The 18,075-nt window shown below is 43.2% G+C and overlaps 1 protein-coding gene across 2 annotated transcripts in view; it reads left to right on the top strand.

Moving 5' to 3' along the window:
* The window catches only part of IGSF3 (immunoglobulin superfamily member 3), a 118,049-nt gene that overhangs the window by 38,663 nt on the left and 61,311 nt on the right, over positions 1–18,075 (top strand). The gene's annotated exons all lie outside the window — the stretch shown is intronic.

Below are 18,075 nucleotides of genomic sequence, written 5' to 3'. Positions count from 1 at the left end.
GGGAGTCAGTGAGAAGAGGACTTCAAGTCAATTGCTTTGAGCTCTTTGGAGAAAAAGTGGGATATAAAATTGAAAAATAAATTTATTTAAATAGACAAAATAGAGATTCTCCCTTAAGCAAGGAGCCATGAGGTTTTGTTACAATCAAGTGGTACATATAAATATTGTAAAATAAATTGTGCTCTCGAAGCAGAATAATTCTATTTCCCCTGAATAGTTCTGGTGCCACAGTTCTCTTTTCACCCTCTAATCCAACCCGAGTGGGGTGGGGGAATCTCCCCCTTGCTTTTTAAAACTATTTAAATCTGAAAACTACTTATTGTAGTCTGAAAAGTACCTTGACGTGAGGCCCTGTTTTTGAAAGCAGCAGAACCTGAACTCTGCCTCTGCCGCTGATGGTGGGGGTTCTCACTGGAGTGGCCTTTGGGGGCTCCTCTTACTTGGATGGGTTCTAGAAGCACTCTAAATGAATGCTGCGCAGTGGGAAGCCATTTTAGTTTTCCATTATACCCCCAGTGGGGCATAATGGGAAATATTTAAATGGTAGCTCCCAGCTACTTAGTGCTGCTGCTTTGTGTGTGTTATAGGTGGGTCTGTTGGAGTGCTGGGGCCCCAGCAGCTGCCCAAAGATGCCACATGCTAAAGGTGGCTCTGAACTACTAGATCTGCTGATTTTGTTGTTTCCTTATAACCTCCTGTGGTTTGTACCACTATAGTTTCTTGTCTTCTGTTATTTCCAATGATTGATGCTTTCATCTTGGCTTCTACCAAAACAACAGGTCAGGGGTATACAAATGTACACCATTTGATCATGGCCTTAAAAGATAAGCACATCAACAGATGGCTCTTCCATCTTAGATTTTCTGCTTTGTCAATTGAATTTTACTCTTTAAATTCAGTACTGTAAACTATACAAACTTATTTTAAAAGTCATAGTACAATAACATACGGTTACATATGCACATCCCTTTGTGTGGGGTGTCTGCTCACGGTAGGATGCATTATGAACTGCCTGCCAAGGATATCCATTGTCCTTCCTAAATGTTCAGGTTGCACCAGAGCTATATTGAAGAGCTCAGATACGGAGATGGGAGATGTAAGCTTGGATCCTTGAAAGCTGCTGGCCCTGTCTTCCTTCTTTCTAGGACTACCACTTTGCGGCTTGATTTCTTAACTGTGTGTTTCAAATCAGATACTTGGGGTTTGCAGATGGGCTTAGAAAAATTTCTAATATGTGTGATGTGATGCTTCAGTTTCACACATAGCTTGATGTCTTTCCAAATAACTCGTGGTGGCACAACTAACTTTTGTAATTAATTACAACCATCCTTTGCAGGATACAAATCCCCGAAAGGTGGCTTAAAGTAAGCAAAACCAATGCACATTAAAACACGCACACCCAACATGCAGCAAGTCAAAGTGATCCTTCTCACATGACAGCTGGTGGTAAATGGCTGTATGGGGAGATGAGATGGTCCTGCTGTCATGTTTTTCTCCCTCTATTGCCTGCAAAATGGGCAAACGAATGTGAATTTGTCTGATACAATAATGTTCCAGTTATGCTTCTTGCAGAATAAGAAAGCACACATGCAGAATACACCCTTTTTGTCTACATGGGCACTGCCGTAAAGTTGGCAGGGTGGCACTTTGCAGCATGCACTGTGCTTCCTCGATGACAGCTAAGAAACTCTTGTCTCTTCCACCCTTCCTTCCTTCTTGCCTTCCTTTCTCTTGATGAGTGGTTGCAATGGTTTGGCAGCCCTCTGGTACTTGAGGCTGCTTGGGGATCTCTTTCAGCTTGCTGACAGGTCCTGTTGCAGTTCTTGGCAGATCTGTAAGAATAATGGGTTGTCTGAGCAAGAAGAGAGGCCAGAGCTGGGCAGGTTTCTCTGCCTCTGTGCCTCAGAACAGTCTCTCAGCATTAAGTGGGGAAAGTGATAACCGTAAGTGCAGCTGGTAACATATGGCACCCATCCCCTGCCTTAGCAATTGCTCAGTGAACTCTGAAAGCAGAATGTGGTCCCTGTAGCTTCAGCCAGATGCAGCTCTGAGAAACCCTATAATGGAAAGAAGCCATTATTCTATTACCAGTGAAAATTTCCCATTTCACAACTTTGCCATTCTCCTGCTGTTTCTCTGAGGAGGCTTTAGTATACTTACTTCCCTCATCTCTATTCCCCCACCCAACACTCTCTTCAAAATTCATTTCCCCCCTGAGGCTGGCTCACTCTCTTGCTCTGCCTCCACTTTCTTGTCACCTCAGTCATTTTGTATTAGTTTGCCTGTTGCATTTGAGGACGGGGGAGCGGGGGCAGCTGCTGCTGCAGTTGATGCCAGAGTTTTATTTTGGCAACTGTGATTGACGTACTGAGCGAGTCTGCTTTGGCTCCCAAAGGGGTTGCAGGCAAGAACAAAGGTCTAGCCTAGTGATTTGTAACTGTGACCATATGTGGTCACCTCTACCCCGGAGCAATTACACTGGGGTGGTACACATTCAGAACTTTTACAGGGAAATGGGGGGCATTTGGTATTCTGGCAGCCTCTTCTCCTCCCGTGGCAGCTTGTGACAGTCGGCAGAGGCGAGTTGTAGAATATGTGCCCTACTTGAAGTGGTACACAGCAATGAGGAATGAAATTCCTGTTAGCTGTCCTCAGACAATGAGAGGACCTGCTTCTGCTATTGCTCTCATTGTACCTAGTCAAATGTACCCATTGCTAATGTATTTGGCAAGGAACAAGGCCAGATCACGAAGACTTGAGGCTCAAGCTGTCTACTAGTATTGATCCTAATATTAAGGAGTTGGCTGACAGCCATCAGGCACAAGGATCTCATTGAGTGTGTGTCTGAGAGGGATACATATATCATAAATATATACATATATAATATCAAGTGTCATAGATATCATAAATTTACCTTGTCTGGAGTTCTGTTTTTATGTCCTCCCCTTTTTATTTGATCTTACATACTTGGTGGGAGGTAGTGAATGAAAGGTTAAGAACCAATCTAACCATGTTAACCTATGTAGCTGTTCTATGCAGTGTGCCTTCATAGATCCATTTAGCCTAGCATCATGTACCAGTCCTGGACCCTGAGATCCATAAATTGGAATTGTCTGGGGTTGAACCTGGAATTTGCTGCATACAAACATGGCACCATGCCCCTAAGACAGGGGTAGCCAGTGTGGGCTCCTCCAGATGTTGTTGTACTACAGCTCTCATAATCCCTTGCCATTTGCCATGCAGGCTGGGGCTGATGGAAGTTGTAGTTTCAAAGCAACTGGAGGGAACTATTCTGGCTACTCCTGTAGAGAGCCAGTGTGGTGTAGTGGTTAAGAGCGGTTGTCTCATAATCTGGGGAACCGGGTTCGCATCTCCGCTCCTCCACATGCCGCTGCTGGGTGACCTGTGGCCAGTCACACTTCTTTGAAGTCTCTCAGCCCCACTCACCTCACAGAGTGTTTGTTGTGGGGGAGGAAGGGAAAGGAGAATGTTAGCCGCTTTGAGACTCCTTCAGGTAGTGATAAAGCGGGATATCAAATCCAAACTTCTTCTTCTTCTTCCTCTTCTTCTTCTTCTTCTTCTTCTTCTTCTTCTTCTTCTTCTTCTTCTGCTGTACTAAGTGATGGCTCCTTAACAAGTGGCAAAAAACAACTCCTGTTATAAAATAACTTTACTACTACTGTTCTTTACTTCACCCTGTTCTTCACCTTTCCTCTATGACTATGACAAATACATTTGGTCAGAAACAATTTTGGATAAGTTTTGGAATATTTACAGCTGACTTAACCCTGCTTCACACTCTAGTGGGCATATGATTTTTTCATCTCCACCACACTTTCCAGGGGCAGCAAAACAATCAGGGATTATTCCTCTTTTCTTGTTGCTTGTTCTAAGCTTTCTACCCCACATAGGGAAGTGAAAGTCAGATGATTTGGAGGTGTGATAAAACAGCGCTGATGAAGGACCCCTGTGGTGTTCTAATTCTAGCCTCAAGGAACCCAGTTGACATCCAAATGAATGCCGAGTAATTTTAAACAGGGATGTTTCTGAGATGAATTGGGAGGACTGAAAACACAGAGACCAAGCAAGGATGTGCTACTGAATTGTTAGGACTTCAAGTAACTGGTATCTTCTGTTTCTGTATGCAAAATGGAAATATAATAAGAGTGTGTTGAAAAACAGAGTTCAGACAGAACAATCTGCAGACATTATGTATTTTTACATCTCCCTTCAACTTCCATTTAATAACCTGCCCTCCTAGAATGGAAGAGGCCCTGAAGGCAGCCATCTTGTCCACACCTCAGACAGGCGCTTCTGTTGACCAGCTAATGCCCACTCTGCAGTAAAGAGCAAGCCAGGTATTCCAATCTGCACTGAGTTGCAATCAAAGAGCAAGTGCAGTGTGGAAAGCATGTTTATAGAGAGGGCAAATAGCTCTAGATCACTTTCACAAGCCGTATACAAACCTCTGCCATACGAAACATTGGAGCAAATCCCTTTGGTCTTATTGCGCCACCTTGGATAAAGGGATGTTCAGAAACTGTGGCCTGAATTATTAGCAGTAAGCTGCCCTCTTGGTGTTGAGAAACAAATGGAAGATGCTTTCCAACTTGCTGTAGCTGTCCAGCGAGCTTAGGATGATAACAGTTTTACAGTCTTTATCTGATATGGGTTTAAGAGGATTTTTCAGGGCCATGGGGAATTACTATAAGTCAACAAGCAGCCTCTAGCTGATAATATTCCTTCAGAGATTATTTTAAAATGAGCTTAACTGTGTTTAATTTTTTTCTGCAATAGCTATCATTGAATTGTTTATGGGGAGTCCAATTTCAGGAGAAGTAAAACATTGAGGGTGAAGGAAACATCATCTGAGAGAGGAGGATAAGAGATCTTGTTTCTACCCCCATCTTTTTTTCTTTAGCAACTGTTCTCTAACTTTGACGTAGAACCCTTCACATCCATTAGGCATCACTATGGGGAATCTGTGGCTGTCCAGACATCATTGGACTACAACCCCCGGTATCCTTGGCTAAGCTACCTGGGTCTCATGAAATTTTGGAGTCCAACAGCATCTTGAAGATGTTCCCCATCCCTGTGTTAAGAGGCAAGCCCTTTTGATGTACTAGAAGACTGTATGGCATGACTCATGTGCCATGAAGTTTCTTCTACTACATCAAAAGGACCTCCAACAGATATAATAAAAGGATCTGTGTCAGACTTCAATAAGTGATGGAAGTTTTTTGATCTCTCATGCTGTTGAATATCTCAGAGATACGTTTGTAGAATTAATAGTTGCAAAGAAAAGTTTTTTGAAATATGGAAGTACTGTCTGATAAATGTTCAGAGCCTTATGTACATGCATTAGCACAATCGTTCTATTTTCACATTACAGGTAAACATTACTCTGGCTATTAAGAGGAGTCCTTTCTGTTATGCATGGGTGGCAAAGGTTACATATGAAGCAATACTCACGTAGAGTATTGCAGCACATGTATTAAAGTATGAACTCAGACTTTTTTTGGAGTAATATGTTCAGATTGTATCTATGCATTATTGGGTCAAATTTCAGGAAATGACTAGGTTATAGCAATTTAACTGTTCTGTAATGGAAGGCATGGATGCCATGTTTGCAACAATTTTTATAGTCCCTTAAAACACATCTTAATGTTTTCCTTCTGGCATTTCAGATTTATATCAAAAATTCAATATTACAAGGTGGATCCTAGCTAGTTAGGGAGAATCCATTATGAATTCCTAAAGTTATATCTCAGAGTTATTATTGTAATAAGTCATTTTATCAAGGGCAGTATTGCAGCTTGTGTGTGTGGCAGAATGATGCTTCGCTCATAGAACTTGCTACCCTAAAGAAAAATGGCCACCACTAGAAACAGCCACAGTGGTGTGTATTAATAGAGGGATGAAGGCCTGCTTCTGTGCGTGGTGGGTTGCTTTGTGTGTTGTGCATGTTTTGTCTGTATGAGTCCTGCAAGGCTTTGCTCCAACAACAGCTGCAAAGGTATGAAAGTTAACCACAATTATACAAGCCAGTACTGTACAGCAATTGCCCATGTAGAAATAATTGTTAAGGAATTGGTTTGAACAAGAACAATACAGCCAATAGTCTCCCTAAGTCCAAAGGGGAAATTTGCTAATTCTTGTTTGCAAACTTTGTGGTCAGCCAGTCCAAACATTCCTGTAATGCAGGCATGTCCAACTGGTAGATCATGGAGTGTTCTTCCCCTGTCCCCAAAAAAGGGGGACAACAACTGTGGTGGCCTCCTAAAAAAAGCTCAACCACAATTTTGCTTTTCCCCAAAAAGCTCAACAGTTTTGGCTTCCTAACAACTTTAGTCCATCCAATGACAATGGGTAGATCACTGCCAGTCTTTTTATACTGTGAGTAGATCACATTCTATTGGGAGTTGGACTGCTGTAATTCATTAACGTGCTGGACACTTCACAGCTGTTCTTTCTGCAGACGGCTTTCGTTTCTATGACTTGGTGCGGGCATTGGAGTCAGAGCTGGAGGAGGAGTTGAGCCAGGGAGTTTCAGAGCTAAGACACTTGATGAGCTTGAAGAGGAGCTGTTAAATCAAACGAGGGTCCAGAGGAGACTGAAAGACTTCTATACTCCCTTCCTGGTTCTCTGTGGCCTCATTGCTTGCAGCTGGATCGTCATGCGTGATTGAGCTTCACATATTTGCAATGTGGCCCTTTATCCCCTGTGGTAAAAAGTATAGCTATTTGCACACAATGAACTGGAAATAGTCTATCTAGGAGGCTTTCACACAGAGATGTAACAGAGAATTAGTTGGTTAATTCTCTTGTTTTTGTCTATAAAAAGAATGGCACAGAGGTTCTTATGGTTATTGCTATTGGGGGAGCTCTATCCCCCTGGCTGTTCCCCTACCTACTCCCCCAGTATTAACTCCGTAGAGCTTTGCCTTTCTATCTCATGCAACCACTAAGGCTCCTTTCACCTTCCCAACCCTATTTTTGAAGCCACTTCTATTCTGCAGCTCTGCTTATTGCATCACATTGGTTCAGCTGCTTTCTGTCATTAGCCCAACCTACTTCCCAAAGTGGATGTGAAGGTAAAGGAAGGACTAGATATCCCATCCCAAAATCCTTGGAGAAAGAGCAATAGAAAAAGGCAGATAATTTCTGGGGCCTGCCATTCTGAAGGACTGTGATTGGTATGATATGGGGAATAAATGCCCAGAAGAATCTCATAATTTTACCTATAACAGATGGATAGCCATAGAAACAGTGCATGTAATACAAAAATGTTGTGCTGCAAAGGGACACAGGGAAACAGTTAAAATCTCAGATTTAGAGATGGAAAACTCTGTAGCAGGACATACCATCTGTGGTAGGTTTCTTGTTGCTTGGAGACCAGGGTTACCAGGATGCAACATGTTCTTTGGACTAAATTCTCCTTCAAACAGCTTCAGGAAGACAGGGTTTTAAGTTGGGGTGTATGGAAGATAGATTATTGTTGTCTGTAAATGTGCTTCAAATTTGCTTTTAAGGGAGTGCTTGAAATATGACTGCAATAGAATGAATCCTATTATCAGATGTGGATAGTGTCATTATATAGTTTATTCCTTAGGTGGCAGTGGAATTTTTGTACGTATCTGGATGGTGTCAGACGTTTCCTGGTACTGTTCTTTTCTTGTTTGAGAGAGTCAGTTAAGTTTTTGTCTAGCTTTCTTTGTCTAGCTTTGTGCGCCATAAGCATTCAGTGATAATATTAATTTGTTCTCTCTAAAGTTTTGTGGTAAGGTCGGCAGTTCGAAACCGCACGGCGGGGTGAGCTCCTGCCGCTTTGTCCCAGCTTCTGCCAACCTAGCAGTTCAAAAGCATACCAGTGCAAGTAGATAAATAGCTACTGCTGCTGCGGGATGGTAAATGGCATTTCTGTGCACTCTGCCTTCCATCATGGTGTCCTGTTGTGCCAGAAGTGGTTTAGTCATGCTGACTACATGACCTGGAAAGCTGTCTGCAGACAAACGGCAGCTTCCTCAGCCTGAAAACAGAGATGAACACTGCACCCCATAATCAATTTCGACTGCACTTAACCATCCAGGGGTCCTTTACCTTTTTTACCTTTGTCCACTTGGCTGATTACCAGCAGTAAGTAAGAATCTGTCCTGCAGTGAGGGAAGCTTGACTAAATTGGTTTTCTCTGTTGCTGCCTGTGTTGGGTACAGTGTTAGAAACTCAGATATATAAGTCAAATGGCACCTTAAACCTAGGTTACAGGTTGTTGGGTTTTGTTAGAAGAGGATGATGATTATTGTTATTCATTTCATTTATACATCACTTTATATTTTAAAGAAACAAGTCTCAAAGTGGTTTACAACACATTAAAATATCAAATAAAACAATCCAGAATAAAACAGTGATAAGACATCCCCACAAATTACCTGGCTGGCACGCAGCAGCATCTTTTGATGCTGGGACACATGGGGTGGGGGGACGCACAACAACAGAAAAACGCTGTTGCACCAGCCAGATGGTGGAGATGTCAATCACCATACCTGGTGACAAAATATCTTCACTTGGTCTCAACTGGACCTGCGCCAATCACAAAATGTGCCTGGTGCCTGGGGAATTTTGAATACAGGTTCAGTACACCATATATAACCTCTAGAAGTTTGGATATGTTTGAAAGAGTGTGTGCTAAAAAGGGATTGGTGGTGTATAGTTCTTTACAGATGCGACACGCGTTGGTTTTCAGCAGTTGCAAGCGACTTCAAAAAGTTTCTCTAACTCAGCAATTTTTGGAAATAAAGGTTAGCAGATGCCGTAGCAATAATGTCGGAACCTCTCAGAGTCATTCTTTGTTTCTCAGACTACTCTGTCTTAAGGTGAACAACCTGTGGAATGAAACAAAAATATATTCAAAATACAGGTTCTAGGTAGTTGCAGTGTTAAAACAACAACTGGTGGCAACGATGAACAAGAGTCCAAGCCTTCATACAGTGGTTGATGAAAATGCTTTGGTTTGTACATATAAGGTTATGACTAAACTAGGAGTCAGAGTGAAGGGAAGGATGCAGATAAAGGTGCATGCACAGCTGGTGAAGCTCTCCTTGCCCCCCGCCCGGTGAATAGGCAGCATGACTCTCCAGTGTCTGAGAATATGACGAGAGTTCTTTGCTTGCAGCGTGGAAACACACAAGAAGAGAACTTTTTGAACAACTTCCCTGCAAGGGATCTAATCCCCCAGTGTTAGGCTTTGACATCTTTGCTCATCGGTTTGAAATATTAGCAATTAATACTGTTTGTAATTATGCCTGCCTATCCAATAAAATGGGACACGGGTGGCGCTGTGGGTTAAACCACAGAGCCTAGGACTTGCCGATCAGAAGGTCGGCAGTTCGAATCCCCGCAACAGGGTGAGCTCCTGTTGCTCAGTCCCAGCTCCTGCCAACCTAGCAGTTCGAAAGCACGTCAAAGTGCAAGTAGATAAATAGGTACCACTCTGTCAGGAAGGTAAACGGCGTTTCCGTGCGCTGCTCTGGTTCGCCAGAAGCGGCCTAGTCATGCTGGCCACATGACCCGGAAGCTGTACGCCAGCTCCCTCGGCTAATAAAGCGAGATAAGCGCTGCAACCCCAGAGTCGGTAACAACTGGGCCTAATGGTCAGGGGTCCCTTTACCTTTACCTTTATCCAATAAAAATAAGCCAAGGAGAATGTAACTTTTAACCAATGCTTCTAATAGTTTCTTAAGCCAACCAGTTTTTCATGCTTTTTTCAGCTGGAATAGCCAGATAAGCATAGTTATTAGATGACTGCTTTCTTGACCCGGCTATCTTACTTTCTAGAATACGTTGGTAATGGATCTGCAAGAAAACCTAGAGTGCAGTTCCTGACCTAAAAGCTTATCAGATCCGACAGGATAGCAGCCTACAGCAATGTAGCTGCAGGCCATTTCACTAGAAGCCATTCCTACTACAACCATAGCGTTAAATAGGGTTTGTCATTGTGTACACTGTAAGTAAAATACATTTGTCTGTTGGAGATAGGCATTTTCTCTGTCTCCTGAATAAGAAGACTGGGACCCAACTTGACCAGTTGGTTAGAAAAAGAATAAGATTCACTCTTTCCCCTCTAACATTCTCATAGTTGGTGACGTGATCTGTATGTTCAAACGGGGGCTGTCAGCTTGTACTTCTGGTTCTTAGTTGTCTTGTCTAAGAAGGGTCTTTCAAAAATAATTCTTCCCTCTTTCTTACTGGAAAGGCTGTATCTCAGAGGTAGTGTACCTGCTTTGCCAGCAGAAGGCCCCAGGTTCAGTCCCTGACGTCTCCAGGTTGGTCTAGGAGAGAGCCCTTTTGAAACCCTGGAGAAGCCACTGCAAGTCAGTGAAATAAATGGTTTGACTTGATATAAGGCAGCTTCCTATGTTCTTTCATCAGCCACCATTTGAGGCAATATAGTATTCCACAGAATAAATACTAGAATTTTGAAAAGGAGAATTCTTATAGAGATCTGGAGAATTGTGTCCTCTGTAAGATCCATAGAAGGCTCCCCATTGGACTAGCAGCTGCTTAAGCTCTTGTAGAGAAGCCCCACAGTGTGATTGTGGCTTTGCAGCTGATGTTCCTTCAAGTCGTTACTCTTGTAAACCTGGATGTTTTCCATGGGTTATGATCCCCCACCAGAAGGATGTCAATTTGAGTTGTTCATCCCTTGAATACAGCAATTATTGTTGGGTTATGTGCCTCTTTTTGGAGGGGGTGTGTGCATTTGGATCATTTTTGTGGAACCTGATAATACCATAGTGAGGGATCTCTGCCCCATGGGCCTAATTAGGCCCCCCCATTTATCATGCAGGATGTGTAGATGGGTCTTCCAAAATGCTGATATCTGACACAAAGATGGTCAGGTGTACTGAATGTGTTCAGGACAAAGCAAAAGGGAGAGGCAATATGGGTATCTCACAGAGACACCCTATTAGTAATGGGGATTCTGATGTGTGGATTCAGAAGCAACAGAGCGATACGCTCGGCAAACATAGTTTGAAAGGCCTTTCCCTGGATTCAGACAAAAGTGCTGATAGGTTCTGTGACAAGGTAAACCCAAGATGTGCAAAGGGACCAACAGATGGGTCTGACATGTGGGTGGAGACGTCACAAGGCAGGAAGCATTGATTCTTCCTCAGGTATGGAGGTGGCTTGTACAAAGTACTGAGGCCTCATACCAAGCTTATTTTACTCACTAGGGATGTTGAGTGCAGTGCGAAGTGGGGAGGAAATGTGTGTATTTTCCAAGGCTACCCCATTTCTAAAGACTCAGATATTGAGTCTACTGCTGTTGCTGAAAGTGAGGTGAGTTCCACTGATACAGTGATGGACGTGCACCTGATGTGCAGATCTGAGACAGCTACCACCAGGTATGATCAGGAGTTTGCTAACACGGCTGTTGCAGATTTAGCTGTGGCTAGTAGCTCGAGACAGGTCTTGGAACCTGAAGTCTTGAAAGGGGTACAGGGTTTGTCCTCAAAGGACGGGAAACCACACCCAAAGCCGTAGACACTGTTTCCTTGGAGAAGGAAGCTGAACCATGTCAAAAGGCCGTGTGTGCCAGCACTGATTCCTCAGAGAGGAACGAGGCTAGAGTTCGAGTCCCGACAAAGCCAGGTGTAAAACTTTGTGATAGTCAGGAGTGCTGTGATGCCAAGACTAGTCAGAAGTGCAAGATGGTAAGGCCCAAGGCCAATCCATTTGCAGGTAGTTCCAAGGGTGGAACGGGTGATACAGGGGTATACTATGTGTATGACATCTGTATGGTTGTTGCAGTTACACTGATCACTACAACACAGTTCATGAATCGGGGGAGGATGTTAGGATTCTTGCTCCATGTTTGCAGTCATGGGATTGTTTTATGTCACATGACAATGTATGTTTTCATTCCACAGTGTGGAAAGTGACGGAGACAAGATGTTTTGGTATTACTGTGTCCTTTGTTTTTTTCCTCTTTGCTGTCTGATGAGAAAGAGGAAGGAGCTAAGTCAGAATGCTCCAAGTGTATTATATGTAAATAAACGTAGTTTAGCCAAAATGCTGTGTTGCTCAGTCTGTTACGCAAACTGCTAATACTCTGCAGGATCCATAAGTGTGCTAATGCCTTTTGGTGTCAGTCACTGTGATGTTCGGGCTGGAGAAAGCTTTTGAAGCTCCCGAACGAACGACCAGGAAGGGGAGATCATGCCAGTTGGGCATGTGTCTCTGCCAGGGTCCTACAAGTGAGTAGGATGATCCTAACAGAGACATGTATGCCACCTTGAGTTCCTTGGAGGAAAGGTGAGAAGTAAAAAGCAAAAATGAAATAAATGACTAAAATTAAGAGTGGCCTCTGATGGCTTGAGAGAGCAAGGAAGCCTACACACCATGTGCCAGAAGTCCTTCACTGTCATGACCATCTGTGTTTCTTCAGTCTCTCTCCCCCCCCCCCTTTGTGATTTCCTCCTTTACCATGGACATTAGTGGCAGACAGTGGCGGAACCAGAAACATATTGGTGAAGGCAACATGTTTGCTTTGGACACTTCATATTTCTAGGAGTGCAGACAGGAATATTTTGAAGAAGTTTCCAGTGTCTCAGTTCATATGTTTCAGCAAAATAATTTTAAAGAAGTGACTCTATGGAGAAACAATAGTGGGGGCGGATAAAGCTATGAAGAGCATGACTATCCTTTCAAATCACTCTAGCTTTCACTGGCTATGAGGCTATATTAGATTGGTGGTACCTTTTTTCCTTTTCTTCCGTTGGCATGCTACAGATATTCTGCAAGCTACAGATATTCTTGTGCCACCTGCCAGCTTAGATTCTTTTCAGGCTGAATCCTAATTGATGTGGTCACATAGCACTGGTTCCTTCCAGGAAATGTCTAAAATAATAGTGTTGGGTAATAAAGGTTGTTCTTTAAAGGAATGGCAACTACTGTTGCAGTTCTTGTAAACAATCCTTATACGTGGGTGGTTTTGAGTGTGTTTTTATTGAAAGCACGTTCAATGATTGCCATCCTGAAACCTCAACAATATTTCAAGAGTCCTGAAAGTCCACATCAATATCTTAGACGACCAATACCTGGAGTTTTCTCCTGCCCTCATTTCCTCTCTCTCGCCACCCACCCCCAGCCTTCTGTACTTGGTTTCTATGGTTATACCCAACACAGTTGTTGTGTGAATGGAACAGATTTTGGCTCATGTAGTGGGACATCCCCTTCCTCTTCTCGTCCCTGAAGCCACCCACATTCTCCCATTTTTTTCTAAAAGTAGGAAAGGGACAGGAAAAGGGAGTCTACCTGTGCAGCATTTGATGCAAATCTGTGTTCCTACATTGCAAAAGAAAGACTAATGAGAAAATCTAGTTGTTCTAGGCAGCCTAAAGACAAGCAGTTGTGGGCCCTGGAGTGATCACTGATACTCTCATTCCAATGAGCGGGTGCTAGCGCTCCATTTGAAAATGACGGTACATTTCTTACTTGGCCTTTTCTTTCGGTTTGGACATTTGCTTTGGCTTGGTATATAATAACACGCTTATTAGTGGTTGCTGTCCCTTTAAAAGCAACTTGTATCCCTGTGCTGTCCTTTTGGATGTTGCTTCATATTCAGCCTTGCTCCTAGAATCCATATATTAAGGTATAATGAGATCCTTTAAAGGAAGAACAGGATGTGTATGTGAAAGATTCTCTCCCTACCCAACTCATATTTTGATGGCTTTTCTGTTGAAATCTGTGTTAGAGGTCCTCCTGTGCGTTGCTAAATTTGGTCATGCAAAGTGAGGAGGAGGAAACAGAGCCAATTTGTTTAGCTGGATATAGATCACTAGAAGACACTTAATTATGGTGCAAGTTTAGCTTTCCCTTTCTGTGCTTCAGCTGCCAGAACTGGCTGCTAGCTATGAAAACCCAGACTTTAAATATCCCACAGCTAAGCTTGATCATCTCTGTCTTAACTTTTGTCCTTTGATTCCTCAACATATTGTAGTTTTTGGTGGTTGCGTTTTCTGTAGTGCCAAGAGTGTGAAACCCGTGACCATCCAGACGCTGCTGGACTCCAGATCCCATTATTCCACAAGTATGGCCAACGTTAAGGGATGATGAGAGTCATGATATAGCAAACATCTTAGAAGGCTACAGGGTCTTGACCCCTGTTATATAATCATATTTGGAAGTTGGAAATCTCAGCTAAAATTATGCTGTCTTTGCAAACAAGCTTGGGAGAATTTTCATAGAAGCACTTGTTTCATGTCAACAATTTTTTGTGGGGGGGGGGTTACTTCTTTAAATAGCATCTTTCTCTCAAAATGATGCCTTAAGAGTTTGAGAAGATAGATTGATCCTAAGTTTCAGTATCATAAGAGAAAGAAAGAAAGAAAGAAAGAAAGAAAGAAAGAAAGATTATCCATAGTACCATAGTACATACCATGCAAATTTTATAATGATGCCCTTCAACTTGCAATCCTAAGCACACTTACTAGGTATAAACCTCATGTAGCACATTCCAGTGACAAACATGTAAAGGGTTGTGCTGCAAGTGTTTCCCCCCCCCCATACCCATTCCCCAAATTTAAAAGCTCCAACGGAATTTAGCCTTTCTTAAGGCACCCAAATGTTTTGAATGCCTTTGCCTGTACATTTTGTAGTGTTTTGGTGCCCAGGACTGTATACAGTGTTCCATTATAAATTTATATTAAGGCATCAAGATACTGACTGTTTTATTTCCGAGCTATCCCACGCAATCACCAATATAGTTTTCTTTGTTAGTCACTGCCAGTTGAGATCACATCAGTATGCATGAGAAGTTACTTATATTGAGCCACATTTTCCATTTGGTTGCCCACTCACCCAATTTGGGGAGCTCCTGCTGCAGTTTCACTAGAATTATTTGAGGTCATCTGCAAACTCCTAATTCCTGAACGCTAATCATCTATGATTAAACAGTGGTATATTTAGAAGGTGCTCCTTCAGATAGCCTGGCCCCAAGCTGTTTGGCACTTCAAACACTAAAACCAGCGTGTTGAATTCGGCTCAGAAACAAATTGAATAACCAATGCATATGGTTCAGTGCTGGCATAGTATTATTATATATACCAGTTATATAGCCATTTAACTTGGACAAACCTGAAGCCAATGTGATTATAATTACCTGGATCTCCTCTAGAGATCCAGCTTTTTAAAAAAGCTATCATTCTATCCTCTGGTAAAGGTAAAGGTACCCCTGACAGTTAAGTCCAATTGTGAACGACTCTGAGGTTGCGGCGCTCATCTCACTTTACAGGCCGAGGTAGCCAGCATTTGTCCACTTTTAGGGAGCCTCATTTTAGTAGTTTTCTTAGAAGATCAACAATTCCACTAATGGAATAGCCTCATATCTTAGGAATTTGCCTGTACCCACCTATTGGCATTTATTTACCAAAGCTAGATTAAATGTATTTCCTTCAGAAGTTTTAAATGGTAGACTGAGAGGCATCCCCTATCAGCATAGGCTTTATTTATGTTCTCAGGACGTTGATTGCATGAACCATATCTGCATTGTGGGCAGTACGAACAAGCAAGGGATCAACTGATCATACCCTTACTATCAAATTTGCCGGGAAAATCTGAAACCTCCCATATTAAATATCTTCTGGAGGATAGGTCAAATGATACTACACTGACCTTGGCAAAGTTTCTTTCGGAGGTTGCAAGAAAAAAAGACCATCATGCGCCTAGACATAACAAAATGACTACCTCGGTCTCTTTTGCCTGTTGTTTGGTTGTCTTAACTGTAACTTGTTTTGAAACTGTTCTGTGTGTGTGTGTGTGTGTGTGTGTGTGTGTGTGACACATGGGTGGTGTGGTGGTGTAAACCACTTTGCCTTGGGCTTGCCGGTCGGAAGGTTGGTGTTTCGAATTCCCGCGATGGGGTGAGCTCCCGTTGTTCGGTCCCAGCTCCTGCCAACCTAGCAGTTTGAAAGCACGTCAAAGTGCAAGTAAATAAATAGGTACCGCTCCGGCGGTACATGAGTCCGGTCAGACATGAGTCTGACCAAACTGCGGAAGGCAGTGGAAGACAGGAGTGCCTGGCGTGCTCTGGTCCATGGGGTCACGAAGAGTCGGACACGACTAAACAAAACCGCTCCGGCGGGAAGGTAAACGGCGTTTTGGTGTGCTGCTCTGGTTTTGCCAGAAGCAGCTTAGTCATGCTGGCCACATGACCCGGAAAAACTGTTTGTGGAAAAACACAGGCTTCCTCGGCCAGTAAAGCGAGATGAGAGCCGCAACCCCAGAGTCGTTTGTGACTGGACTTAACTGTCGGGGTCCTTTACGTTTACCTACACACACACACACACACACACACACACACACACACACAATTCCGCTAAACACCTGAGAATTTTAAAACCAAGAACTTGCTTGTAATAGTAATATTTTTAAAGTCAAAGCCTTCATGAAAGAAGTCAGATACGACAAGGGTATGAAGTAAGAGAGAAAGAAGTGACACCATATTATGAATTTGGAACATTCTATGCAGAAGTGTTATTTGGTGTGCTCCATGTGCAGCAAGTGTGTGCTTTTTTGCGCTGAGTGTGCATGTGTAGTAAGGTAAGACAAAATGTCACAGTATTTACCGTTTGTTGTAATTAATCTTCTTAAGCTATTTGTTAATGTTGCACCTTTTACAAGTCTGGCATTCTCTGCTTTCTGTAATGAGATAATCACTCAAGTACTTTAATTAATCACAAAGCTGACAGCCTTCCTTTTGTTGGGGCTTCTTGTTCTCTTGACTGACTTTCTGCTTCAAATAGCCACAATGCGATTTCCCCTGGAAAGTCAGTCATCCCTAATCAAGAGTGATTGAGTGGTTGCGAGAGTGACACCCATTAAGCATGCTAAGACTTGGCACATGTCCTGCTCTGACTCATGTCTGAAGTCTACAGGGCAACAGATGGATGGCAAGCCTCAGGTAGCCAGCAGCAAACGCAGGAGAGCAGATTGCAAACAGGCAAGAGTTAAGACTGTGTTATTTAGGAGCCATGCCAGCAAAACGGACTGTAGGCAAGTTCCAAGAAATATGAGATTTGTGTGGGGATGGGGACCCACAAGTATTTCTGCCCATGAATGACCCATTCACAGATAAAACAAGGGGATGCACTTCTTACATAAAAAGGAGCAAACGGATGAGGAGAGATAAACTCGTTTCCACCTTTCCCCCTGCTCTCTGCATCCTGATTCACTTCTTGTAGCAGTGCTGGACTGAGAGAAGTACCTTCACTGTTGGAGGCAGTATGCTTGCGGGAAACTGCGGGAGAGGAGAGAGCTGTTGCATTCTGGTCCTGCTTTATGGGCTTCACATAGATGTTTGGTTTGCCATTCTGATAACAGGATGCTGGAGTAGATGGGCCCCTGGCCTGATCCAACATGCTGTTTTTATGTTCTTAGGTGCCACAATGGAGGTCAGGTCAAGGGTATATAGCCCCTCTTTATCCAATAAAGCAGGTCCATCTCCACACCCTCATCTATATTAAATAATATATAAAGACCTTGCTGTATGCATGAGTGGGTAGATACAGGCATCAATACTCCACAACACTGAGTTTAGTTGGCCCCTAAGTCTTAGTCAGAAGCAGCAACAGTACTCTGTCATCAGTTCATTCTTTAAATAAGTAAGCCAGGTAGCGCTGTGGGTTAAACCACAGAGCCTAGGGCTTGCCGATCAAAAGGTTGGCGGTCCGAATCCCCGCGATGGGGTGAGCTCCCGTAAGGAAAGTAAGCGGCGTTTCCATGCGCTGCTCTGGTTCGCCAGAAGCGGCTTAGTCATGCTGGCCACATGACCCGGAAGCTGTATGCCGGCTCCCTCAGCCAGTAAAGCGAGATGAGCGCCGCAACCCTGGAGTCGGCCACAACTGGACCTAATGGTCAGGGTTCCCTTTACCTTTACCTTTATCTTAGGGAACTTAGGTAAAGCGGTACCTTGGGTTACATACGCTTCAGGTTACAGACTCCGTTAACCCAGAAATATTGCTTCAGGTTAAGAACTTTGCTTCAGGATGAGAACAGAAATTGTGCTCTGGCGGC

This window comes from Podarcis filfolensis (genome assembly GCF_964270895.1).
Source record: "Podarcis filfolensis genome assembly, chromosome: 4".
Lineage (NCBI taxonomy): Eukaryota > Metazoa > Chordata > Lepidosauria > Squamata > Lacertidae > Podarcis > Podarcis filfolensis.
The sequence above is the reverse complement of the archived record's forward strand: the minus strand, read 5'-3'. Positions and strand labels throughout refer to the sequence as shown.